This window comes from Callithrix jacchus, chromosome X, assembly GCF_049354715.1.
Source record: "Callithrix jacchus isolate 240 chromosome X, calJac240_pri, whole genome shotgun sequence".
NCBI classification, from domain to species: domain Eukaryota; kingdom Metazoa; phylum Chordata; class Mammalia; order Primates; family Cebidae; genus Callithrix; species Callithrix jacchus.
This window is the reverse complement of record NC_133524.1, coordinates 60,159,052-60,186,130: the sequence shown is the minus strand read 5'-3', so window position 1 is coordinate 60,186,130 and position 27,079 is coordinate 60,159,052. Positions and strand designations below refer to the sequence as shown.

Sequence of the window (27,079 nt, the reverse complement as noted above, 5' to 3'; positions counted from 1 at the left end):
GTGTGTGTGTGTGTGTGTGTGTGTGTGTTTGTGTGTGTGTGTGTGTTATGTATTGGGGGAAATGGGGAGAGCATCTGTAGTTTTGTTTTTCCCCTTTTCTGGCCACTGCTCCCCTTTTTTTGTGAATAGTTTTTCTTCCCAGCATGGACTTAATGTCTCTGTCTTCTCCAAATTCACATGTTGAAGTCCTAACCCTCTGTGTGGCTGTAGTTGAAGATGAGGCCTCTCAGGAAGTCACTAAGGTTAAATGAGGTCCTAAGGGTGGGCCCTGATTCAGTACTATTGGTGTCCTTATAAGATGAGACACCAGAGAGTGCACTCTCTCCATACAAATGCAAAGAAGAGGTCACGTGAGCACACAATATGGCAGACACCTACAGACCAAGAGAAGAGGCCTCAGAATGAAACCTACCTTGCGGGTACTTTGATGTTGGATTTCCCAGCCTCCAGAACTCTGAGAAATAAATGTGTGTGGTTTGAGCTGCCCAGTCTGTAGTATTTTGGCATGGCACCCTGAACTAATACATTTCCCCTCCCTACTTCAACCACATGACATTAGAGGGCTTGGCAGTTTTAGTGTCCCAGCTACCGAGCCAACCCAGACCAGACTAAACCAAGCAGAAACTTTCTTCTGGAATTTTCTGAATAGGAACTAATGGAGGGGAGCTCCATCTTTCTTCAGGGCAAAGCCAGGAGATGGAAGCCTTGTGCTATTGACAGCCTGATTCCAACTTTCTGGGGAAAGTTGCTCTGAGAGCACAAAACTGATCTGCAGACTGAGGAGGAGACAGACAAAGGAAGGGGCCTGCAAATCCTAACAGCACTGGTGATTCTGAGTCCAGGTATTCCTGAGCCCCATCTGTTCCTTGCCCTGCCCGTGGCTAACTTACTGACCAATGAACTTCCCTTCTTGCCTAAGCAAACTCAAGTGAATTTTCTGTCACACACCCAAAGAGCCCTAACTGCAGTTGCAGGGCATGTTAGAGCTGGGCTGGCTGGGCAGAGGATGGTGTGGGTGGAATCAGCTGTGATAGGCACACAGGAATTGCAGTTATCCCATGGTCTCCATGAGGTCTTTTTCCAGCCTCAACTGTGAGCAAGCCTGGGCTTATTTGCTCAGAAGGTCAGAGTGAGGGGTGTGGTCAGACATGCCATTCTCAGAGCCATCTTTCCATGGGCCAGAATCTTTGTCATCGAAGTCTTTGCCATCAGAGATAGATTTAGTCACATCTTGGGTTCACTTGATAAATTGCTGTTCTCATACTTTCAGGATCTTTTCACTAGGCTGCCCCACATGGATACTAGGAGGCCATAGGCATCCTGGCCAGAAGTCTAGACCCCAAAAACAACTCCTGCCAGCCTGCCCAGGAGTCTAGAGGGCAGGACTGAAGAGTGGTAGGAGGAACCCAGCCTGGGCATCCACGATATGTATACCAATCTTGATATGTCTCCTGAAACTTTTTACCACTCAAGTTTTGGCCCTGGTGGGGCACATGTGGGAAAGACAATGAATGCCATGTCTCCAGCTAGTTCCCCAATCAGAACTGGTCATTGCATCAAGCACCCTCCTTCATTAAAACTGGGCATACAGACCAGGCGTGGTGGCTCACACCTGTAATGCCATCGCTTTGGGAGGCCAAGGCAAGTGGATCACATGAGGTCAGGAGTTTTAGACCTTCCTGGCCAACATGGTGAAACCCTGTCTCTACTAAAAATACAAAAGTTAGCTGGATGTGGTGGCACACATCTGTAATCCCGGCTACTCAGGAGAGTGAGGCAGGAGAATTGCTTGAACCCAGGAGGTGGAGTTTGCAGAGAGCCAAGATCACATGACCGCACTCCAGCCAGAGCTACAGAGCCAGACTCCATTTTAGAAAAAAAAAATACAAAAAACTGGACATACCAAGGGCCACTTTCCTAATGGATGGGTCTTCTTGGTCCGTCTCATGCTCCCAGCAGAGCTCTTTCCCTGGGATGGGAAGGTGCTATTCCAGGGCAGCCCTTTTGACCCAGCCTCCAGCCAAAGCCAGTCCCCCTGCCAAGCAGGGCCTAGAATTACACTGGAGGGTGACAGGCCTCGCCTGGAAATTTCTTGCGGAAAATGATCAGTTTCCCATGCAAGTACAGCTTGGCAGTTTAATTCAAATTAAACCCAGAAGGAGACTACTGCTTCAGTCTGGACTGCTTGGAAATTGGGCTGTGTAGAGCTTTTGTGTTCTGGAAATTGTGCAGTCAGACACACCTACAGCAAGTACACACATAGGGCACCAACCTAGACAAGTATGCACGTGTGTGCATGCACAAACACACACACACACACACATAGCAGAAAATATAGAAATCAACTATTTTAATTTCAGCTGTCATGGAAGTTTTGTGTCATTTCCCCCCAAATCACAAATTTTATGATTTAGTCTTGTTTTTATTTAGAATTACTTAAGGAAAAGGAGATCTAAGTGCAGTGACTCACACTTGTAATCCCAGCACTTTTGGAGGCTGAGGCAGAAGGATCACTTGAGTCCAGGAGTTCAAGACCACCCTAGGTAACATGGTGAAACCCCATTTCTATGAAAAAATACAAAAATTAGCCAAATGTGGTAGCATGTGCCTGTGATCTTAGCTGCCCAGGAGACTAATGTGGGAGAATTGCTTGAACCCGGGAGGCAGAGGTTGCAGTGAGCCAAGATCACATCTCTGTATCCTATCCTGGAGGATAGAGTGAGATCCCATCTCAGAAAGAAAGAAAGATAAAAAGAGAAAAGAAAATGGAGAAGAGAGGGGAGGGGAAAGGAGGGGAAGGGCCTCACTGTGTTGCCCAGACTGGTCTCAAACTCCTGCCCTTAAGCAAACCTTCAGCCTTGGCCTCCCAAAGTGCTGGGATAATCACAGGTGTGAGCCTCCACACCTGGCCTCATTGAGTTTTTTAACTGCTTTTAATCCTATATCTGCAGAGTTAACTTTTTCATCTCTAGTAATTCTTTTTTGTTTTATTTTGAGACAGGGTCTCACTACATTGCCCAGGCTGGAGTGCAGTGGTGCAATCACAGCTCACTGCAACCTCAAGTTCCAGGAGACAGATCAAGAGTGGTGTACACATCATGGCTGCCCAGGCTGGGCTCCTCCCACCATCCTCGGTCCTGCCCTCTGGAACCCTGGGGCATTTTTCTTCTTACCAAAGAACTGCTTTTAACACTTTTCATAGTGCAGGCCTGCTGGTGAATATCCTGGCTTTTGTTTGTGTGAAAAAGAGCAATGGGATCCTGATATCTGATATGGGGAAACTTAAGTGGCTACATCTAAGAACTTTGAGCCTCCAGTTTCCACTGAATGCTTTGGGCTAAAAGAAGTAGCCCCCTTTCCTTGCTAAGAGAAGGACTGCTGCCCCTTGTCTGGAGACTAGGCAAAAAGCCTCCAGCAAGGCCCTCCAGCAGGATGAAGTGTGTCGTCATTGCTGTCCCACATTGACACCAGGCTGTGGTTGTTCCTCATCATGGCCCAAGGTTACAAGCACAATCTGCTCTGGGAAAATGATTTTTTTTCTGCCAAAAATGTTGCAGGAGCTGCCTAGTGTGTATTGACAGAATCTGGGAGAGGAGGTGGAGGAGTGGACATAAGGCTGTCGGACTAGGGGGAAACTAAAGGCTGTGTACATGAGAATACACTGACCTGGGAGCACTCTCAGGATTTAATGGCTTGGCAAGGATGCCTGGGGATCTCACACAATGCTGGAGTGGCTCCTTGAAATGTGGATGTAACAGTTGCTGCAGTGAGTTAGGTGAGCTTATAGAAATGCGGTGAAATTATAGAAATGCATTCGCAAAGCATCAAAGAAGCCAGAAAGTACAGGGAGGTAGGAATGTTGGAATGCTTGATTATGTGCCAGCAGATTCAGAATCCACCACTTGACTATGTGCCCTTGGAGGGCTCACAGGAGCTCCCTTCTCTAGGTTCACAAGGAAGGCACTAGTGTGAAGGGCACCCAAATCTTTGAGAGACTCTGGCACTATACTTTGTAGGCCAGGATGGAGAAGAGGAGATGCCACGGTGAGACCAGGCTTCGTGTTGTCAGTGGGAATGGTGGAAGGCCAGAGCAGCAGATGCCAGGTGGTGGCACATCACCATCATCAACAAGGTGGATGTTATTGACTTAATTGGTAGCAAGGCTAGAGGGATTACCAGGATGCCTTGATCTCCAGGGATCTGTTATGTTGGCTAAAAACTGACAGCATTCCTGGGGCGAGTTATATAGACAGTTGACTAGGGCATTTTTTTTTTTTTTGAGACAGGATTTTACTCTGTTGTCCAGTGCGGAGTGCAGTGACACAATCATAGCTCTCTGCAGCTGCAAGCTCCGGGGCTCAAGCGATCCTCCCATCGCAGTCTCCCAAGTAGCTGGGATTATAGGCAAACACCACCGTGCCTGGTTTTTAACATTTTTAGTAAAGATGAGTTCTTGCAATGTTACCCAGAATGGTCTCAAATTCCAGAGCTCAAGCCGTCCTCCTGCTTCGCCTCCCAAATTGTCAGTATTACAGGTGTGAGGCCTAGGATATTCCTTGATTTGTATATTCAGGAAACAAGAAGAAGAAGATCTGGCACACAGAAGCCTGCAGCAAAGAACTGCCATTTCCCACCCAGTTTTCAGACTGAGACAACTGAGACCTATAGCTCATCAGTTGTAGGGAATGCTAGGTATTCTCGAAAAAAAATCCTGCAACATTACCACACGACATTTAGTAATTGTTACCTCAGTCCTTCTCCAAAGGGATCTGGGGTCATTGATGAAAGTAACTGTAGCTGATGAAATGGAAAATACCCAGACTGTTTGAGGGCCATTAATTCAAGATTAGAGCTGACCCTAATACCCTCAGACACACAGTGCCATCATGGCCCCTCCCCAACAAGACTGAGGATAAGTGAAGATAATAAATGGAACCCTGGATGAAGAGGCCACAGCCCCATCCAGTTGTCATTTCTCTGTCTGTAAATATGCAATTGATAGAAGTATGCTCAGAAGTGAACAGAGATCTGACTTTTCTCCCTGACCTGTGGGTAGGAGCCACAATAGTAGGAATAGCCAGGGGGACATCTCTGAAACCACCTCTTTCCCACTTCCAGGAGCAATGCAGTATTCCAGGTGGAATCACAGATTTATTACCTCCCTCAACTGTGACTGTCACCTTATAATGACAGTATTCTTACCCCTCTTGTTCCTTGTGCTATACTTGTCACCATTTTACTTCTACACATTATAAACCCCACAATGTTACTACTTTTGCCTCAAACTCAATTATTTCTAGACTTCCAAAAAAATGAGAAAATAGGATCTTTAATATTCATTCGTGTATTTATTACTTCAGTGGTCATTCCTTTGTATAGATCCAAATTTCTGTCTAGTGTCATTTTTCTTCTCACCACAGAACTTTTAACACTTCTCATAGTGCCTGCCTGCTGGTAACTATCCTGGCTTTTGTTTGTGTGAAAACTTGTTTATTTTGCCTTGATTAAATTTTTCAAAAATTTTCTATTCTATTCTATTCTTTTTTTTTTTTTTTTTTTTTTGTAGAGATGCGACCTCACTGTATTACCCAGCCTGATCTCACACTCCTGGCCTCAAACAATTCTTCTGTCTCGGCCTCAAGAAGTGCTGGGATGATTACAAGCATGAGCCACCACACCTGGCCTCACTGAGTTTTTTTTTAAACTGCTTTTAATCCCATATCTGCAGAGTTAACTTTTTTATTGCTAGTAACTTTTTGTTTTATTTTGAGACAGGTCTCACTATGTTGCCCAGGCTGGAGTGCAGTGGTGCAATCACAGCTCACTGCAACCTCGACCTCCTGTGTTCAGGTGATCCTCCTGCCTCAGCCTTCTGAGTAGCTGGGACTACAGGTGTGTGCCACCATGCCTGGCTAAGTTTTGAGTTATTTATAGAGCTACGTCTCCCTGTGTTGCCCAGGCTGGTCTTGAACTCCTGGGCTTAAGCAATCCTTGTGGCTCAGCCTCCCAAAGTGCTGGGATTACAGGTGTGAGCCACCACACCCAGGCTGTGTGTGTGTGTGTGTGTGTGTGTGTGTTTCAAAATATCTTCCATTTCTGTCTTCTCATCTTGTTCAGATTTTTCTAGCCTTCTTAAACATATGGAGCATATTACATTTATAACATGTTTTTAAATTTCCTTGTCTGCTAATTACACCATCTCTGTCATTTCTAGGCCTATTTCCATTGATTTATTTCTCTCCTGGTTATAGGCCCTATTTTTGCCTTTTTGTTTGTTTGTTTGGTTTTGTTTTGGAGACAGGGTCTTACTGTCACTTTGGCTGGAGTGCAGTGGTGTGATTTGGCTCACTGCAATCTCCATCTCCCAGGTTCAAGTGATTCTCATGTCTCAGCCTCCCAAATAGCTCAGACTACAGGTGCGTACCACCACGCCCAGCTAATTTTTATATTATTAGTAGAGATAGGATTTCACCATGTTGGCCAGGCTAGTCTCAAACCCCTGTCCCCAGGCAATCTGCCTGCCTCGGCTTCCCAAATTGCTGGAATTACAGGTGTGAGCCACTACACCTGTTCATTGTGTGGTAATTTTTTATTAACTGATAGACATTGTGTTTTGTGTTGTGATTGCTGGATTTTTTTCCCTTTAAATGGTGTGGGACTCTGTTCCAGCACTAGTTAAGTTACTTGAAATGAGTTGGATTTATCTACTCAAGGTTTGCTTTTAATCTTTGTTAAGGCAGTTTCAGAGAAGGCTTTATTTAGCCCCACTGTTCAGGCAATACTTTTCTAAAGATTCTCTTCCAATTCCTAAGTATTATGAGGTGTTTTTATTCTGACTTACGAGAATATGAATTCTCTCTAGCCCATTGTGAGCTCTGGAGATTCTTTGCTCTGTTTTCTGGTGATTCTTTCCCTGGCTACTTTCTTCTCACATGTCTATATCTGCCCTGAGCCAAAGGCTTCAGGGCACCTTCCACAGCTCTCCAGAGTGCACGTGTTCTCTCTTCTCCCACCTCCTCTCTGGTACTCTATCTCACAAATTCTACCGGCCTTGAAGAGCTTCTCAAGCTCTGATCTTTGTCTCCTCAATCCACCAAGATCACTGGACTTTGGATTCCCCCTCCCTGTGATGGAGCCTATAAATTGTGTCCAGCAGTAAACCGAGGACATTGCAGGGTTCACCTTCTTTCAGGGATCATAGTTCTGCTCAACCTATTCTCCAGTGTCTGAAAATTATTGTTTTATAGATTTTGTTCCATTTTTCTAGTTGTTCAAGGTGGAAGGTAAATCTGGTCTCTGTTATCCATCATGGCCACATGTAGAGGTTGCAGGATGTTGTTTACATTTGTATCTTTTTTTTTTAATCTCGCTCTGTCACCCAAAGTGGAACATCTCAGCTCACTGCCACCTCCACTTCATGCCCTCAAGCCATCCTCCCACCTCAGCCTCCCAAAGTGCTGGGATTACAGGTGTGAGCCACTGCACCCAGCCTAAATTGTATCTTATTATCATCGAAGCTAAACATTTTTTCCTGTGTGTCAGTGGCATTTTTCATTTTTCCGTGATCTTTCATATACTTTTTTCATTTTTCTTAGAATTGTTGGTCTTTATCGTCTCTACTTTTAGAATAGAATAAATACAATATTAATAGTACTTCTAATTGTAGGCATGATGGAGTAACTGTATCGATGATAGACTCCCAGCATAAACAACTACAAAGCTACACAAAGTACATGAAGAAATTGTCTTCAGGCCCTGGGTCATAGGCAGTTTAAGGTACAATCTGAGAGAAGGGAATCACATGAAGTCACTGCTACATTTTTCTGGTGGAGAAAGTTTCCAAACCCTCAATCACAGCATGAGGAAGCAAGAGTCCAGGCCGAGAGTATCAGTCTTGTTTGGTGGAGGAAACAGACTGCACTCATTGCTGCTGAAATGTGTGTGGCAGAGTATCAGAGAGGACGGTATTGCAGAGAAGGAGCCCCAGAAATCTTACAAAGGTCTCTGCAGGTCCTTGGCCAAATCCCAGGCTATGAATGTGCAGACTGAGACTCTGCAAGGCCTAGCAGAGAACAGCTGATGGGAAGCTGAAAGCTAAACAGCTATTTCAGTGCTCACAGATGCTGGAGATACATCTGAATTCTGGCTCAGCCAGAGTCTCCACTCTTGGAGTCTCAGGTCTTGATGAATAATCTAGACATTCACAGGAGGACCTAGAAGGCCATGCCTTGGGATTAAAGAAGATTCTTTAGGAATAAGGGCAAAATGAAAAACAGCTCCCCCTAACAAAACCTAAAATGTAGTCTTGACACACATGATCAATTAACCCATCAGTAATTTAATTCCCTGCCAAAACAAAACTCAACACTAGATAGCATAATCCGCATCTGTTCAATCAGTGTTCACAATGTCCAACAGATTAAGAAATATTTACTAGACATGTGAAAAAGCAAGAAAATATATCCTAAAATTAAGAGAAAACCAGTCAATATGAACAGACTCAACCATGCATGGTGGCTCATGCCTGTAATCCCAGCACTTTTGGAGGTCAAGGCAGGTAGATCACTTGAGCTCAAGACTTGGAGACCAGCCTGGACAACAGGGCAAAACCTCATCTCTACTAAAAATTCCAAAATGAGCTGGGTGTGGTAGTGTGCAGGTGTCCATAACCCCCAGGCTGGGGACTGGTACCAGTCGGTGACCTGTTAGGAACCAAGCTGCACAACAGGAGCTGAGCGGTGGGTAGGGAGCATCACTGCCTGAGCTGTACCTCCTGTCAGATCAGCAGGCATTATATTCTCATAGGAGCGTGAACCCTACTGTGAACTGCACATGCGAGGTATCTACATTTTGCACTCTTTATGACAGTCTAATGCCTGGTGATCTGAAGTGGAACAGTTTCATACCGTAACCACTTTCCCCTCACCCCATCTGTGGAAAAACTGTCTTATTCAAAACAAGTCAGGACTGCTGGTGGCACGTGCCTGTGGTTCCAGCTACTTGGAAGGCTGAGGTGGAAGGATGGCTTGATCCTGGGAGGCAGGGGTTGCAGTGACATGAGGTCATGCCACTGCACTCCAACCTGGAAGATGGAGTGAGACTTTGTCTAAAAAAAAAAGGGCTGGCCACCAAGGCTCACCAGCATTTTGGGAGACCAAGGTGGGTGGATCACCTGAGGTTAGGAGTTTAAGACCAGCCCGGCCAACATGGTGAAACCACTTCTCTACTAAAAATATAAAACTTAGCAGTGCGTGGTGACATGCAACTTTAGTTCCATCTACTTGGGAGGCTGAAATAGGAGAATTGCTTGAACCTGGGAGGCAGAGTTGCAGTGAGCCGAGATGGTGCCATTGCACTCCAGCCTGGGCTAAAAGAGTGAAACTCCATCTCAGAAAACAAAACAAAACAAAACAAAACAAATCATAAATGACTCACACATTGGAATTATCAGGCAAGAACTTTAAAGTAACTATATACATACATTAAAGAATTTAGAAAAATATCAACATCTGTGTAGATGGTGAAAAAAGAATTTTAGCATAAGTATGTTCTAAATATGGTAAATACTAAAAATTATTCATTTGTGATGAGAAATCTAAATTTCACTTGGTGGCCTACATTATATCTGGCATCTCTACCCCAAAGCCAAGCAGGAGAGAGTCCAGAGTTCTATCTTCCAGCAGGTGACCTAGCCTAGGACAGGGCCTGGCCAGGGGTAACTGTGCATGGAATGAATTAGAGATGCCAGTCATTCAGTGTGTCAAAGCTTTTGCCAGGCTTGCATACAATCAATATTATTTTTATTTAATTCTAAAGCAAGTTTTACAATATCAACCTTTTATTTGGAAATATAGATTTAGAGGACATGTCAAAGTTGGTACAAAGAGGGTTCAGGTACTCTTCACTCAGTTTCCTCCAAAGGTTCTATTCTGTATTGTGTAAAACAATATCAAAGAATGTCAGGTGTGCAGGTTGAAGCCATTTTATCACATATGTAGACTTCTGTAACCACCGCTACAATCAAGACACAGAACTGTTCCACCACCACAAAAAAATCCCCCTCCTGCTATTCCTCTGCCGTTTCTACCTCTTCCCCTCCACTATTCCTACTTCTGGCAACCACTAACCTGCTTTTTGTCTTTATAATCTTGTCACTTCAAGAACATTATAAAATGCAAAAATTAGCCAGGCATGGTGGCACGAGCTTGTAGTTCCAGCTATGTGGCAGGCTGAGGCAGGAGAATCACTTGAACATGGGAGGTGGAGGCTACAGTGAGCTGAGATCCTGCCACTGCAGTTCAGCCTGAGAGACAGGGAGAAACTCTGTTTGAATGAATGAGTGAATGAATGAAGCCTTGGCATGGTGGCTGGCACCTATAATCTTAGGACTTTGGGAGGCCAAGGCGGGTAGATCAGTTAAGGCCAGGAGTTTGAGACCAGCCTGGCCAACATGGCAAAACCCTGTCTCTACTAAAAATACAAAAATTAGCCAGGTGTGGTGGCACCTGTACTCACAGTTACTTGGGAGGCTGAGGCACAAGAATCACTTGAACCTGGGAGGCACAAGCTCAGTGAGCTGAGATCACGCCACTGCACTCCACTCTGGGCCACAGAGTGAGACTTCATCTCAAAAACAGAACAAAAGCCAACCCAACAACAACAAAATTATATAAATGGAATAACACAGTATGTGGCCTTTTGAGCTTGGCTTTTTTTTTTTAACTCAACAAATGCCCTTTGAGATCCATCCAAGTTTTGCATGTTTCTTTTCATTGCTTTTTTTTTTGAGACAGTCTTGCTCTGTCACCCAGGCTAGAGTGCAGTGGCACAATCTCTGCTCACTGCAACCTCTGCCTCCTGGGTTCAAGCGATTCTCCTGTCTCAGCTTCCCAAGTAGCTGGGATTACAGGCACCCACCACCACGCCTGGCTATTTTTTTTTTTGAGTTGGAGTTTTGCTCTTGTTGCCCAGGCTGGAGTGCAGTAGTGTAATCTCGGCTCACTGCAACCTCCACCTCCCAAATTCAAGCAATTCTCCTGCCTCTGAGCAGCCGAGATTACAGGTTTCCGCCACCATGCTCAGCTAATTTTTTTGTATTTTTAGTAGAGTTTGGGTTTGCCCTTTTGGCCAGGCTGGTCTCAAACTCCTGACCTCAGGCAATCTGCCTGCCTCAGCCTCCCAAAGTGCTGGGATTACAGGTATGAGCCACTGTGTCTGCTCCTTTTTGTTTGTTTCAGTAGAGACAGGGTTTTACCGTGTTGGCCTGTCTGTTCTCGAACTCCTGACCTCAAGTGATCTGCCCAAAGTGCTGGGATCACAGCCATGAGCCACCATGCCTGGCCCCCTTTATATTGCTGAATAGTACTTCATAGAACGGTTGTATCAGTTTGCTTAACCATTCACCTATTGAGGGGTATTTGGTTGTTTCCAGTTTGGGGCTATTGCAAATAATCTGCCATGAACAATCCTATATGAATTTCTTACGCAGACATCAGTTTGTTTTACTTTCTGGTACAAATGCCCAGAAGCAATTGCTGGGTCATATGTTGAGGTGTAAGTTTAATTAAATAAACTGCCAAACTATTTTCCAGACTGTCTGTACCATTTCATATTCCCACCAGCAATGTATGAGAGATTTAGTTTTGTCTGTACCCTCAGCAATATTTGATATTATCAATATATTTTATTTTAATGGTTCTAATACATATGTAGTGATATCTTACTGTGGTTTTAATGTGCATTTCCTAGTGGTTGGTATTGAAGACCTGTTTGTGTGCTATAAGTCAACTCTTTTTGAAAACCTAAATAAATGTGTTTATAAAAGTAACTTTTGCTTTGAGAGGTCAAGGTAGGTGGAATGCTTGAGCCCAACAGTTTGAGGCCAGCCTGAGCAATATGGTGAACTCCATTTCTACAAAAACTACAAAAATATCCAGGTGTGTTGGTACGTGCCTGTGGTCCCAGATGCTCGGGAAGTGAAGCGGGAGGATTGCTTCAGCCTGGGAGGTTGAGGCTGCAGCGAACCATGTTTGCACCATTATACTCCAGCCTGGGTGACACAGCAAAACCCTGCCTTAAATAAATACATAAATGAATAAAAGGAAATGTGTGATTAGTGGTTCTCAAAGTGTGGTCCCCAAGCCAGCAGCATCAGCATCACCTGAGAACTTGTTAGAAAGGTAGATTCTCAGGTGCCACCACAGACCTCCTGAACCAGAACCTCTGGGGAGTGGGTTGAGCGATCTGTGGTGTAACCAGCCCTACCAGTGAGAATTGGAATAATTTACTACACATAGAAGGCAATGGTAAAAAGAAATGCATCTGCCTATCACCTAAAATCCTCTCGTGGGCCCCAGGTTCGCACACCACACTTTTAGGCAGGAGCCCCATCACAGAGACTGTGAAAGAATGCTCCTCCCCCTGGACTTCTGCAGTGCACAGCTCACACAGCTGCATGTGGCATCTCTGAGTTTGGGAAGCGCTGATCTAGTCCTAACTACAGCTCTTCCTGCCCTTCATTGGACTGAGAAAAATCAAGGCTCTGAGGAGGGTGAGATTTGCCCAAGGTCACCCAGCAACAGGATTAGCCTCCTTCCCCAGGGGCCTCACAATGCCTGGCCTGTTTAAAGCCTGCCCCTATTCACTGCCTAGTGAAAATCCAGCTTGGCAAACTGGGGAAGGATACTATCCTGTGTGCCTTATATTTATAGCTGAATATACGTGAAAAAAAGTCAGAAAATACTGTTGAAGCAGTTATTTGGGGAGCAAAGGGGTTTGCTGATTTTTGGTGTTTTTAACTCTTCTATATTTCATAATTTTTATTGCAATAAGTACGTTTAGTTACTTAATGAAATGTATTAAATATTATTTTAAAAATCAAGATGAAGCCTGATCCAGCCACAGCCTATCCTTGGCAGAGTCAGGAAGCCTTCCAGAGAGAGCAGGCCCCCACCTGCCCAGCTCACACCCTGGGCCTGGGAACATGCTAGGCCCTCTGTCTGGACACCCTCACCCTGCGGTGGCCTCCATGTCCACACCCATCAGCACCTCCTGTGGGTGAGGCCCTCCCCTGCATCCAGCCCTGGGCACCCCCGAGCCCAGAGGGCCCTCATGGTCTGAAAGTCTACCTGTCTGTCTCTAAAGAGAGGAAAACTCCTTGAGACATGTGTTCTGCTTGACCCATCACTCCTGGCCTGGTACAGAAAAGTGGACAGTGAGTATTTGGTGAATAAATGAATGAATGATTAAAACCGAAATGAATCCCCAAATGGCCATTTCCTGAGGCCCTTCTCCAGCTGGCCTAGGTGGAACCAGTTCCACTTTTCACAGGAAAGCCAGGTGTGAGGAGCGGGGAAGTATGTGTGAGGGGCAGGTTCTTGAAGGCTGGATGGACACGGGGCTTGTGGCGGGTCTAGGGGTGGCAGTGCTGCTGTGGGAGTCTTGGGGTGTTCTCATCCCTGGAATCCCCCAGTGTATCCTGGTGCCCCCAGCTGCTGTGTGGTGTGAGAAGGCCTGGCTGGTGGGGACGCACAGGGACTTGTTTGAATTGCCCACCTGGTCAAGCCCAAGGAGCTGTGCCTCCAGCCCCTCGGGGAAAAACTCACTTTTGATATGTGACAACAGCTGCAGGCAAGTGGGGGGAGAGGTGTGCTGGGCCTCGGCCTTAGAAGCCAGAAGCCTCTGGCTTTCTCCCAGGAGGGCAGAAGATCAGATAGAGGTGACCCAGGCTCCCCTGTTTACCTCAAACCCCTTGTGAAGCCTCCCTCTTTCTGCCTGTGAGGTGGGTGGGGTTGGAAGGAGAGGAACTTACCTGTGGGCCTCTGGCTTCTCTGCCCAGGTGTGCCTGGAAAGCCTGGTCTATATTCCACGCTCTGCTATACTCCACGTCCTGATTACAGCCTCCCCACCTCTAGAGCAGCCTGGCCCAGGGAAGACCTGGTTGCTGCATCAAATAATAGGTAGAAAATAGAAGTAGGGGCCAAGCACAGTGGCTCACGCCTGTAGTCCCAGCACATTGGGAGGCTGAGGCAGGAAGATCAACTGAGGTCAGGAGTTCAAGACCAGCCTGGCCAACATGGTGAAACCCCGTCTCTACTAAAAATAAAAAAAATTAGCTGGGTGTGATGGCACATGCTTGTAGTCCCAGCTACTCAGAAGGCTGAGGCAGGAGAATCGCTTGAACCTGGGAGGCGGAGGTTGCAGTGAGCTGAGATTGTGCCACTCCACTTCAGCCTGGGTGACAGAGTGAGACTCTGTCTCAAAAAAAAAAAAAAAAAAAAAAAAAGGAATGGAAAGCTCTGGAAAGGAGTCAAGGAGAAGGTGCCTTCCCAAGGATGTGGAGGGTTTTTCCAGAATGGAACTTGACTGGTGCTGAGAACAGCCAGGTGAGAACAGTGCAGGAAAACATCAGGATGTGGGAAGCATGGCTCTCTCTTTGGGAGCTGGGGTTACTTGCCTGGGCCAAATGGCGGTAGGTTGTGGGCAGGGGCAGGCAGAGCTGGGGTGTCCAGAGCCTGAGGTCCCTGTTCTTGCAGCGGACTGGAGTGCAAAACAACTATCTCTGCCTTTTGGCTGGGGGACACCCTCTACGTCCAAGCCCAGACATACACCATCTGCCACAAGCCCCTGAGGCTCTTCAGAGGACCAACGTACAGCCACACCCATGCTGGGCTAGCCTGCTGGGCCCACCTGCACCCTGGTCAGTGCCTATGACTGAGGGGACTCTCTGGAGACAATGGGGACAGTCTCATGTTCCCCTTTTGCAGGTGGACCAGTCCTTGGGATCTGATGTCAGGCTGGGGTGGGCAGAGGCTCTTCTCTGCCAGGGTGCCTGGTGATCAGCAGGTGGAGCAACTTCTTGACTTTCCTGGACCCCAGGACACAGCTGAACAAAGGAAGTTGAGCCTTAAGCAAGCTGTAATTGCACCACTGCACTCCAGCCTGGGTAAAAAAGTGAGACTTAATCTCAAAAATAAATCAAAAAAAGAAAGAAGAAGAAACTAGGGCTGGTCACAGTGTCTCAGGCCTGTAACCCAGCACTTGAGAATGCCGAGGTGGACAGATCACTTGAGTTCAGGAGTTCAAAATAAGACTTGGCAACATGGCAAAACCACATCTCTGCCAAAAATACAGGAAAATTAGACAGGTATATTGTGTACACATGTGGTCCTAGCTATTCAAGAGGCTGAAGTGATCCCTAAAGCCTAGAAGTTTAAGGCTGCAGCTAGCCATGATCATACTGCTGCACTCCAGCCTGAGTTAGAGGGCGAGACATAATCTCAAAAAATAAAGAGAAGAAAAAGGAAAACAGACTGGGCACAGTGGCTCATGCCTGTAACCCAGCACTTTGGGAGGCCGAGGTTGGCAGATCCCTTGAGTTTAGGAGTTTGAGACCAGATGTGGTGGTGTGCACCCAGGAGTTTGAGACTGCAGCAAGCTGAGACCATGCCACTGCAGTCCAGCCTGGGTAACAAACCAAGACTTTATCTCAAAAAAAAAGCAAAAAAGAAAGAAAAGAAAAGAAAGAAAAAAAGTACAAAAAAGGACTGGGCACAGTCACTCACACCTGTAACCCAGCACGTTGGGAGGCCCAGGTGGCCAGATCACTTTAGTTCAGGAATTTTAGATGAGACTTGGCAACATGGCAAAACCCCATCTGGCAATAATACAAAAAATTAGCCAGACATGGTGGTGTGCGCCTGTGGTTCCAGCTATTCAAGAGGCTAAGGTGGGAGGATTGCTTGAGCCCAGGAGGTTGAGTCTGCAGTAAGTGTGACCACACCACTGCACTCCAGCCACAGTAACAAAGCAAGACCTAATCTCAAAGAAAAAGAAAAAAGAAAAGTAAAGAAAAAATGGCTGGGCACAGTGGCTCATGCCTGTATCCCAGCACTTTGGGAGGCCGAGATGGGCAAATAACTTGAGTTTAGGAGTTTGAAACATGACTTGGCAACGTGGCAAAACCACATCTCTACCAAAAATATAAAAAATTAGACAGGAGTGTTGGTGTTCACCTGTGGTCCTAGCTGTTCAAGAGAATGAGGTGAGAGGATCACTAGAGCCTAGGAGGTTATGGCTGCAGCAAGCTGTGATCATACCGTTGCACTTCCTGCCTGAGAAGAAGAGGAGGAGGAGGAGGAGGAGGAAGAAGAAAAGAAGAAGAAGAAGGAAGAGGAGGAGGAAGAAGAAGAAGAAAAATAAGAGAAAGAAGAAAAACAGGGCTGGGCACAGTGGCTCACAGGCATTATGCAGCAATTTGGCAGGCTGAGGTGGGCAGATCACTTGAGTTCAGGAGTTTGAGACAAGACTGGGCAACATGGCAAAACCCCATCTCTATCAAAAATATAAAAAATTAGCCAGGCGTGGTGTTGTGCACCTGTGTTCCCAGCTATTCAAGAGGCTGAGGTGAAAGGATTGATTGAGCCCCGGAGGTTGAGTCTATAGCAAGCCGTGACCACACTGCTGCACTACAGCCTGGGTAACAGAACAAGACCTAATCTCAAGGGAAAAAAAAAAGGAAACAGAATAAAAAAGTGCCAGGCACAGTGGCTGATGACTATAATTCAGAAACTTGGGAGTCTGAGGTCGGCAGATCGCTTGTGTTCTGAAGTTGGAGACAAGACTGGGCAGCATGGCAACATGCCATCACTACCAAAAATACAAAAAATTAGCCAGGCATGGTGGTATGCACCTGTGGTCTCAGCTATTTAAGAAGCTGAGGTGGGAGGATCTCTTGATCCCAGGAGTTTGCGGCTGCAGTAGTGTGATCATGGCTTACTGCAGCCTCAACCTCCTGGGCTCAAGCAATCCTATCTTAGCCTCTTGAATAACTGATACCAAAGGTGCACACCACCACATCTGGCTAATTTTTGATTGGGTTTTGCCATGTTATCCAGTCTGATCTCAAACTCCTGAAATCTAGTGACATACCCACCTATGCCTCCCAAAATGCTAGGTTACAGGTGTGAGCCACTGTGACTGGCCCTTTCTTCTTCTTTTTTTTTTTTTTGTTTTTGTTCGTTCGTTTGTGTGACTTGAGAGTAGGTCTTGCTCTGTTGCCCTGTCTGTAGTGCAGTGGCATGATTATGGCTTCCTGCAGCCTAAACCTTCTGGGCTCAAGCAATCCTCCCACTACAGCCTCCTGAATAGCTGGAATCACAGGTGAACACCACAATGCCTGGCTAATTTTTGATATGTTTTGTAGACATGGGGTTTTGCAATGTTGCCCACTCTGGTCTCAAGCTACTGAACTTAAGAGATCTGTCCACCTCAACTTCCCAAAGTGTTGGGTTACAGAGGTGAGCCACTGTGCCCTGTTTTGTTTTTTGTATTTGTTTTTGTTTTTTGGATTAGGTCTTGCTCTGTTCCCAAGACTGGAGTGCAGTGACATTGTCATGGCTTGCTGCAGTGTCAGCATTCTGGGCTCAAGCAATCCTCCCACCATAGCCTCTTGAATAGCTGGGATAGCAGGTTCACAACAGCATGCCACCCTAATTTTCTGTGTTTTTGGTAGAGATAGGATTTTGACATGTTGCCCAGTCTGTTCTCGAATTCCTGAACTCAAGTGATCTGGCCACCTCAGCCTTTGTAATTGCTGGGTTACATGTGTGATTCACTGTGTTTATTTTCTTTTTCTTTCTTTTCTTTTTGTCTTTGTCTTTTTTTTTCTTTTTTGGAAATTAACTCTTGCTCTTTTATGCAGGCTAGAGTGCAGTGGCATGATCCAGATTGCTGCAGCATCACCCTCCTGTGCTCAAGCGATTTTCCCACCTCAGCCTCTTGAATAGCTACAGGTGCACACCACCATGCCTGGCTAATTTTTTGTATTTTTGGTAGTGATGGGGTGTTGCCATTTTGCTCAGTTTGATCTTGAACTTCTGAACTCAAGTGATCTGCCCACCTCAGCCTTCCAAAATGCTGGGTTACAGGCATAAGCCACTGTTCCCATCACTTTTTCTTTTTTCTCTTTCCTTTCTTTTCTTTTCCTCTTTCTTTCTTTTTCCTTTCCTTTACTTTTTTTTTCTTTCTTCTTTCTGGTTTCACTCTGTTACCCAGACTGGAGTGCAGTGTCGTGGTAATGGCTTGCTGCAGCCTCAACCTCCTGGGCTCAATGGATCCTCCTACCTCAGCCTCTTGTGCACACAACCATGCCTCGAAAATTTTTTGTATTTTTGGTAGAGATAGGATTTTGCCATGTTTTCAGTCCTGTCTTGAACTCCTGAACTCAAGTGATCTGTCCACCTGTCTGCCAAATTACTAGGTAACAGGCATGAGCCACTCTGCCCAGCCCTTTCTTCCTCCTCCTCCTCCTCCTCCTCCTCTTCTTTTTCTTCTTTTTCTTCTTCTTTGTTCTTTTTCTTTTCATTTTTTTTTTCCAGATTAGATCTTACTCTGTTACCCAGGCTATGCAGTGGCATGATCAACCTTTTGGCAGCCTGGGCTTAAGCAATCTTCCCACCTCAGCCTCTCAATAGCTGTGACCACAGGTGCATGGCGCCACATCTGGCTAATGTTTTGTAATTTTTGTAGACATGGTGGTTGTCATGTTGCTTAGTCATCTTATCTCAAGCTTCTGAACTCAAGTGATCAGCCCACTTTGGCCTCTGATAGTGCTGGATTACAGGCTTGAACCACTATGCCAAACACTTTTTTCTTTTTCTTTTTTGAAAATAGGTCTCGCAGTGGTGTGGTCCTGGCTTGCTGCAGCCTCAACCTCCTGGGCTCAGCGATCCTCTCATCACAGCCTATTGAACAGCTGGGGCCACAGGGGCACAGTACCATGCCTGGCTAATTCTTTGTATTTTTGGTAGAGGTGGGGCTTTGCCATGTTGCCCAGTCTAGTCTTGAACTCCTGAACTCAGCTGATCTGCATACCTGCATATTTTGGTCTCCCAAATTGTTGAATTACAGGTGTGTGCAACTGTGCCCAGCATTTTTTAAAAATCATTTTTATTTTATTTTATTTTGAGATTAGGTCTTGTTCTGTTACTTAGGCTGGAGTGCAGCAGCATGATCATGGCTTGCTGACGCCTTAACATCCTAAGCTCTAGTGATCCACCAGCTCATCCTCTTGAATAGCTAGGACCACAGGTATACACAGCCCCCCCGGGTAATTTTTTGTGTCGTAGAGATGGGGTTTTGCTATGGTGCCAAGTCTTGTCTTGAACTCCTGAACTCAAGTGATTTGCCCTCTGTGGCCTCCCAAACTGCTGGATTACAGGCGTGAGCCCCTGCGCCCAGCCCTTTTGTCGTCATCATTGTCGTCTTCTTCTTCTTTCTCCTCGTCCTCCCCTTCTTCTTTTTCTTCTTCTCCTTCTCCTTCTTCTTTTAGTTTTCTTTTGAGATTAGGTTTCACTTTGTTGTCCAGGCTGGAGTGCAGTGCCATGATCGCGGCTTGCTGCAGCCTTAACTTCCTGATCTTCCCACCTCAGCCTCTTGAATAGCAAAGACCACAAATGGACACCAACATGCCTGGCTAATTTTTTATGTTTGGTAGAGATTTAGTTTTGCCGTGTTGCCAAGTCTTGTCTCGAACTCATGAACTCAAGTGATCTGTTCTCTTCGGCCTTTCAAAGTGCTGGATTACAGGCCTGAGTTACTGTGACAAACCCATTTTTCTGTTTTTATCTTTGGTTTGTTTGTTTGTTTGTTTGGCATTAGGTCTTCATCTGTTACTCAGGCTGGAGTGCAGGAGTGTGGTCGCTGTTTTCTACAGCATCAAGCTCCTGGGCTCGTGCTATCTTTCCACCATGCCAGACTACTTTTTTTTATTTTTGGTAGAGATGGAGTTTTCCATGTTGCCCAGTCTGGTCTCAAACTCCTGAACTCAAGTGATCTGCCCACCTCGGCCTCCCAAAGGGCTGGGTTACAGGAATGAGCCGCTGTGCCTAGCCCTTTGTTTGTTTTGAGATTAGGTGTTGCTCTGTTACCCAGGCTGGAGTGCAGTGGCATGATCATGGCTTGTTGCAGTGTAAATCTCTTGGGCTCAAGGGATCCTCCCATGTAAACCTTTTGAATGGCTGGAACCACAGGTGCACACCACCACACCTGGCTAATTTTTTGTATTTTTAGGAGAGATGGGGTTTTGCCATGTTTCCCAGTCTTGTCTCAAACTCCTGAACTCAAGTGATCTGCACACCTCGGCTGTCCAAAATGCTGGGATACAGGCGACAGCCACTGTACCTGGCCTTTTTTTTTTTCCTTTTATTTTCTTTCTTTCTTTTAGTATTTTTTTTTTTTATTAGATCTTGCTCTTACCCATGCTGGAGGGCAGTGGCTTGATCACGAATTGCTGCAGCCTCACGTTCTGGGCTCAGTTGATCCTCCCACCTCAGCCTCTTGAATAGCTGGAACAGCAGGTTCACAACATTATGCCAAGGTAATTTTTTGTGTTTTTGGCATAGATGGGGTTTTGCCATGTTGCGCAGTCTGGTCTCCAATTACTGAACTCAAGTGATCTACCCACCTTGGCCTCCCAAAGTGTTGGGTTATGGGCATGAGCCACTGCTCCCTGCTGTTTTTTCTTCTTATTCCTTTCCTTTTCTTTCTTTCTTTTTTTTTTTTTGGTGATTAGATCTTGCTCTGTTACCCAGGTTGGAGTGCAGTGACTTGATCATAGCTTGCTGCAGCCTCAACCTCCTGGACTCAAGTGATCCTCCCACCTCAACCTCTTCAATAGCTGAAATCACAGGTGCACACCACTGTGCCTGGCTAACTTTTTGTATTTTTGGTACAGATCAGGTTTTGCCATGTTGCTCAGTCTGGTCTTGAACTCCTGAACTCGAGTGATATGCCCACCTCGACTTCCAAAGTGCTGGGTTACAGGCATGAGCTACTGTACCCAACCTTCTTTTTTTTTTTTTTTCTTGTTAGGTCTCACTCTGTTACAAGGCTGGAGTGGAGTGGCATGATCATGGCTTGATGCAGTCCAAGCCTCCTGGACTCATGGGATCCTCCCACTCAGCCTCTTGAATAGTTGGGACCACAGGTGCACACCACCAGACCTGGCTAATTTTTTGTATGTTTGGTAAAGATGGGGTTTTGCCATGTTGCCTTTTCTGGTCTCGAACTCCTGAACTCAACTGATCTGCCCATCTGAAATTCTAAAGTGCTTGATTACAGGTGTGAGCCACTGTTTCCAAACTTTTTTCTTTTCTTTCCTTTTTCATTTTTATTTATTTGTTTATTTTTAGATTAGGTCTCTCTCTCTCTGTTAGCCAGGCTGGAGTGTAGTGGCATGATCACAGCTTGCTGCAGCCCAAACTCCTGGGCTCAAGCAATCCTCCCACTACAGCCTCTTGAATGGCTGGGACCACAGGTGCACACCACCATCCCTGGCTTATTTTTTGCACTTTTGGTAGAGATGGGGTTTAGCTATGTTGCACAGTCTGGCCCTGTACTCCTGAACTCAAGTGATCTGCCAACCTCGGCCTCCCAAAGTGCTGGGTTACAAGAGTGAGTGACTGTGCCTAGCTTTTTTTTCCTTTTTGAAATTACATCTTGCTCTGTTATGCAAGCTGGAGTGCAGTGGTATGATCATGGCTTGCTGCAGGCTCAACCTCCTGGGATCAAGAGATCTTCTTACCTCAGCCTTTTGAATCGGTGGGACAACCAGTGCACACCACCATGCCTGGCTTCCAAAAGTGCTAAGTTACAGGGATGAGCCACTCTGGCCAGTCCTTTGTTGTTCATTTTTCTTTTCTTTTCTTTTCTTTTTTTTTTTGAGTGAGATAACTTACTAAGTCTCAATCTGTTATCTACGCTGGAGTGCAGTGGCATGATCACGAGTTGCTGCATCCTCAACTTCCTGGGCTCAAGTGATCCTCCACCTCAGCCTCTTGAATAGTTGAAACCAGAGGTGCACACAACCATGCCTCACTAATTTTTTGTATTTTGGGTAAAGATGGGGTTTTGCCATGTTGCTCAGTCTGGTCTCAAACTGCTGAACTCAAGTGATCTGCTGACTTTGGCCTTTCAAAGTGCTGGGTTATGGGCATGAGCCACTGTGAACAGCTCTTTTTTCTTCTTTTTTACATTATTTTTATTTTTTTGCTGCAGCAAGCCATGATCACACCACTGCCCTCCAGCCTGTATAAAAAAGTGAGATGTAAAACCCCATCTCTAACAAAAAAACAAAAGATTAGCAATGCATGGTGATGTGCACTTGTCACATCTATTCAAGAGGCTGAAGTGGGAGGATTGCTTGAGCCCAAGAGATTGAGTCTACAGCAAGCCATGATCACGCCACTGCACTCCAGCCTGGGTAACAGACTGAGACCTAATCCCAAAAAAGAAAGAAAGAAAGAAAGGAAGGAAAGAAAGAAAAAGAGAAAGAGAAAAAGAAAGAAAGAGAAGGAAAAGAAGAAGAAGAAGAAAAAAAGGAAAGGAAAGGAAAGGAAAGGAAATAGGGCTGAGTATCATGGCTCATGCCTGCAAACCAGCCCATCATTGGGAGTTCAAAGTGGACAGATCACTTGAGTTCAGGAGTTCAAGACCAGACTAGGTAAGATGGCAAAACCCCATATTTATGATAAATACAAAAAAATTAGCCAGCCATGGTGATGTGCACCTGTGGTTTAAGCTATTCAAGAGGCTGAGGTGGCAGGATCACTTAAGCCCAGGAGGTTGACACTGCACCAAGCTGTGATCACGACGCTGCACTCTAGCCTGGGTAAAAGAGCAAAAACGAATCTTAAAGAAAACATAAAACAGAAAAAGAAGGAGAAATAGGTGGGCACAGTGGCTTACCCCTGTAACTTAGCACTTTGAAAGGCCCAGGTGGACAGATCACTTGAGTTCAGCAGTTTTGAGACCAGACTGATCAACATGACGAAACTTTTCTCTAACAAAAATACAAAAAATTAGCCAGGTGTGGTGGTGTGAACGTGTTGTCCCAGCTATTTAAGAAGCTGTGTATTTTTGGTAGAGATGGGGTTTTATTTAAGAAGCTGAGATGGGAGGATCGCTTGAGTACAGGAGGTTGACACTGCAGCAAGCCGTGACCACAACACTGCACTCCAGCCTGGATAACAGAGCTAGACCTAATCTCAAAAAAACAAAAAACAAAACAAACAAGCAAAAAACAGCTGGGCACAGTGGCTCATGCCTATAAACACAGCACTTTGGGAGGCCAAGGTGGGCAGATAACTTGACGTCAGGAGTTTGGGACCAGACTTGGCAACATGGCAAAATCCAACTCTACCGAGAATAGAAAAAGCCAGGTGTGGGGTTATCCCCCTGTGGTTCCAGCTATTGAAGAGGATGTGGTGGGAGGATCGTTTATGCCCAGGAGGTTAAGGCTGCAGCAAACCATGATCAAGCCACTGCACTCTAGCCTGGGTAATAGAGGGAGACTTAATCTCAAAAAAAAATTTAAAAGAAGAAAAAAAGGGCTAGGCACAGTGGTTCATGCCTGCAAACCCAGCACTGTGGGAGGTCAAGGTGGGCAGACCACTTGAGTTCAGGAGTTCAAGGCCAAACTGGGCAACATGTCAAAACCCCATCTCTACCAAAAATACACAAAATTAGCTCGGCATGGTGGTGTGCACCTGTGGTCCCAGCTATTCAAGAGGCTGAGGAGGGAGGATTGCTTGAGCCCAGAAATTTGGGGCTGCAGCAAGCTGTAATCACGCCACTGCACTCCAGCCTGGGTCAGAGATCAAGAGCTAATGTCAAAGAGAGAGAAAAAAAGAAAAAAGGAAAAAAGAAAATAAAAAAAGAACGGCCATAGTGTCTCACACCCATAACCCAGCACATTGTGAGGCTAAGATGGGTAGATCGCTTGAGTTCAGGAATTTGATATTGGACTGGGCAACATGGCAAAACCCATCTCTACAAAAAATTAGCCAGGTGTTTTGGTTTGCAACTGTGGTCTCAGCAATTCAAGAGACTGAGTGGGAGGATCACGTGAGCCCAGGAGGTTGAGGCTGCATCAATCTGTGATTGCACCACTGCACTCCAGCCTCGGTAACAGAGAGAGACCTAATCTCAAACAAAACAAAACAAAAAAGAAACAAAAAGAAAAATGGGCTGGGAACAGTGACTCACACCTGTAACCAAGCACTTTGGGAAAATGAGGTGGGCAGATCACTTGAGTTCAGGAGACAAGACTGGGAAACATGGCAAAACACCATCACTACAAAAAAACTAGCCAGGCCTGGTAGTGTCCACCTGTAATCCCAGCTATTCAAGAGGTTGAGATGAGAGGATCACTTCAGAATAGAAGATTGAGGTTTTAGCAAGCTGTGACCAAGCCACCAAGCCACTGCACTCCAGCCTGGGTAACAGAACGAGACCTAATCTCAATTTAAAAAACCCGAAAATTAAAAAAAAAATGAACAAAGGGCTGGGCACAGTAGCTCATGCCTATAACCCAGAACTTTGGGAGGCCAAGGTGGGCAGATCACTTGAGTTCAGGAGTTGGAGACCAGACTGGGTAACATCGCAAAACCCCATCTCTACCAAAAATATAGATAATTTGCCAGGTGTGGTGGTGTGCACCTGTGGTCCCAGCTATTCAAGAGGCTGAGGTGGGAGGATCGCTTGAGCCCAAAATGTTGAGACTGCAGCAAGCTGTGATCATGCCATTGCACTCAAGCCTGGGTAACAGAGAAAGACTTAATCTAAAAAGAAAGAAAGGAAAAAGAAAACAAAAACAAGAAAAAAGGGCTAGAAACACTGGATCACGCATGTAACCCAGCACTCGGAGAGGCCAAGATGGGCAGACCACTTGTGTTCTGGAGTTTGAGATAATCTGGCAAAACCCCATTTCTACCAAAAATACAAAACAAATTAGCCAGGCCTGATAGGGTGTACCTGTGATCCAAGCTGTTCAAGAGGTTGTGGTTAGAGAATCACTTAAGCCCAGGAGGTTGAGGCTGCACCAAGCCATGACTACAGGCTGCTGCATTCCAGCCTGAGTAACAGAACGAGACCTATTCTCAAAAAAAAAAAAAAAAAAAAAGTTCTGGATACTGTTGCACATGATATTAACTAAGCAATTTGGGAGGCCGGGGTGGGCAGATCACTTGAGGTCAGGAGTTTGAGACTAGACTGGGCAACATGGTAAAACCCCACCTCTACCAAGAATACAAATAATTAGCCAGGCATGGTGGTGTGCCCCTGTGGTCCCAGCTAATCAAGAGGCTGAGGTGGGAGGATCACTTGAGCCTAGGAGGTTGAGGCTGCAACTAGCTGTGAACACGCCACTGTACTCCAGCCTGGGTAACAGAGCAAGACCTAATCTCAAAAAAAAAAAAAAGAGAAAAGAAAAGGAAAAAAAACCCTGCTGGGTACCATGGCTCATGGCTATAATCCAGCACTTTGGAAGGCTAAAATGAACAGATCACTTGAGTTTAGGAGTTCAATAGAAGACTGGGCCACATGGCAAAGCCCCATGTTTACCATAAATACAAAATATTAGCGAGGCTTGGTGGTGTGCTCCTGTGGACCCAGCTATTCAGGAGGCTAAGTTGGGAGGATCGCTTGAGCCCAGGAGGTTGAGGTTGCAGTAAGCCATAACCATGCCTCTGCACTCCAGCTTTGGTAACAGTGTGAGATTTAATTTAAAAAAGGAAAAGAAAGAAAAAATGAAAAAAGTGATGGGCACAGTGGCTCCAGCATAAAACCCAGCACTTAAGGAAGCCAAGGTGGGCAGATCACTTGAGTTCAGGAGTTTGAGACCAGACTGGGCAACATGGCAAAACTCCATCACTACCAAAACCACAAAAAATTAGCCAGACATGGTGATGTGCACTTGTGGTCCCAGCTATTCAAGAGGCTGAGGTCAGAGGATCGATTAAGCCCAGGAGGTTGAGGCTGCAGCAAGCTGTGACGAAGCCACTGCACTGCAGCCTTGGTAACAGAGCAAGAAATAATGTCAAAAAATAAAAAAGAAACAAAAAAAAAGGGCTGGACAGAATGGCTCACATCTGGAATCCATTATGTTGGGAGATTGAGGTGAGCAGATCACTTGAGTTCAGGAGTTTGAGACCAGACTCGGGCAACATAGCCAAACTCAATTTGTACCAAAAATACGTAAAATTATCCAGGTGTAATGGTATATACCTGTGGTTTCAGCTATTCAAAAGGCTGAATTGGAAGGATCGCTTGAGACCAGGAGATTGAGGCTGCAGTAAGCTGTGAACACGCCACTGCACTCTGCACACCAGCCTGGGTAACAGAGCAAAACCTAATCTCACAAGAAAAAAAAAGAGAGAAAAAAAGGGCTGGGCTCACCCCTTGTAATCCATCCCTTTGAAAGGCTGAGGTGGGCAGATCACTTGATTTCAATAGTTCAAGACGAGACTGGGAAACATGGAAAAACTACGTCTCTAAGAAAAATATAAAAAAATTAGCCAGGAGTGATGGTGTGCACCTGTAGTCCTAGCTACTCAAGAGGCTGAGGTAGGAGGATCCCTTTAGCTTAAAAGTGTGAGGCTGCAGCAAGTCATGACCATGCCAGTGCACTCCAGCCTGGGTAACAGAACGAGACCTAATGTCAAAACAAAAACAAAAACAAAAAACAAAACAAAAAAATAGAAAACAGAAAAAAAAAGAAGCTGAGCACAGTAGCTCACACCTGAAACACAGCAGTTTGGGAGGCCGAGGTGGGCAGATCACTTGAGATTGGGAGTTTAAGACAAGACTGGGCAACATGGCAAAACCCATTACTACCAGATATACAAAAAACTCGCCAGGTGTGGTGGTGTGCACCTGTGAAACAAGCTATTCAGGAGGCTAAGGTGAGAGGATCACTTGAGCCCATAAGGTTTAGATTGTAGTAAGTCATGATCATGCCACTGCACTCCAGCCAGGGCAATAGAGCAAGACCTAATCTCAAATAAAATGAACGAACAAACAAACAAACAACAATAACAACAAACAGGAAAAAAAAGGGTTGGGCACAGTGACGAATGCCTGTAACCCAGCACTTTAGGAGGCAAAGGAGGGTAGATCACTTGAGTTCGTGAATTCGACACCAGACTGGGCAACATGGGACAACCCAATCTCTACCAAAAATACAAAAAATCATCCAAGTGTGGTGGTTTGCACATGTGGTCCCAGCTATTCAAGAGGCTGC

The 27,079-nt window shown here is 45.7% G+C and overlaps 1 protein-coding gene across 47 annotated transcripts in view; it reads left to right on the top strand.

The window, feature by feature from the left end:
* LOC128930681 (uncharacterized) overlaps nt 1–27,079 on the top strand; it is a 159,307-nt gene that overhangs the window by 119,424 nt on the left and 12,804 nt on the right. For 6 of the 47 annotated variants that reach the window (XR_013531464.1, XR_013531465.1, XR_013531466.1 and 3 more), the window contains one exon: nt 3,002–5,520. The exons of 39 other annotated variants lie outside the window; for them this stretch is intronic. The gene's annotated coding sequence lies outside the window, so the exon portion shown is untranslated. Of the gene's footprint in view, nt 1–682; nt 843–3,001; nt 5,521–27,079 lie in introns of those variants that run through there. 2 more of the 47 variants (XR_013531461.1, XR_013531459.1) reach the window with 1 other exon arrangement.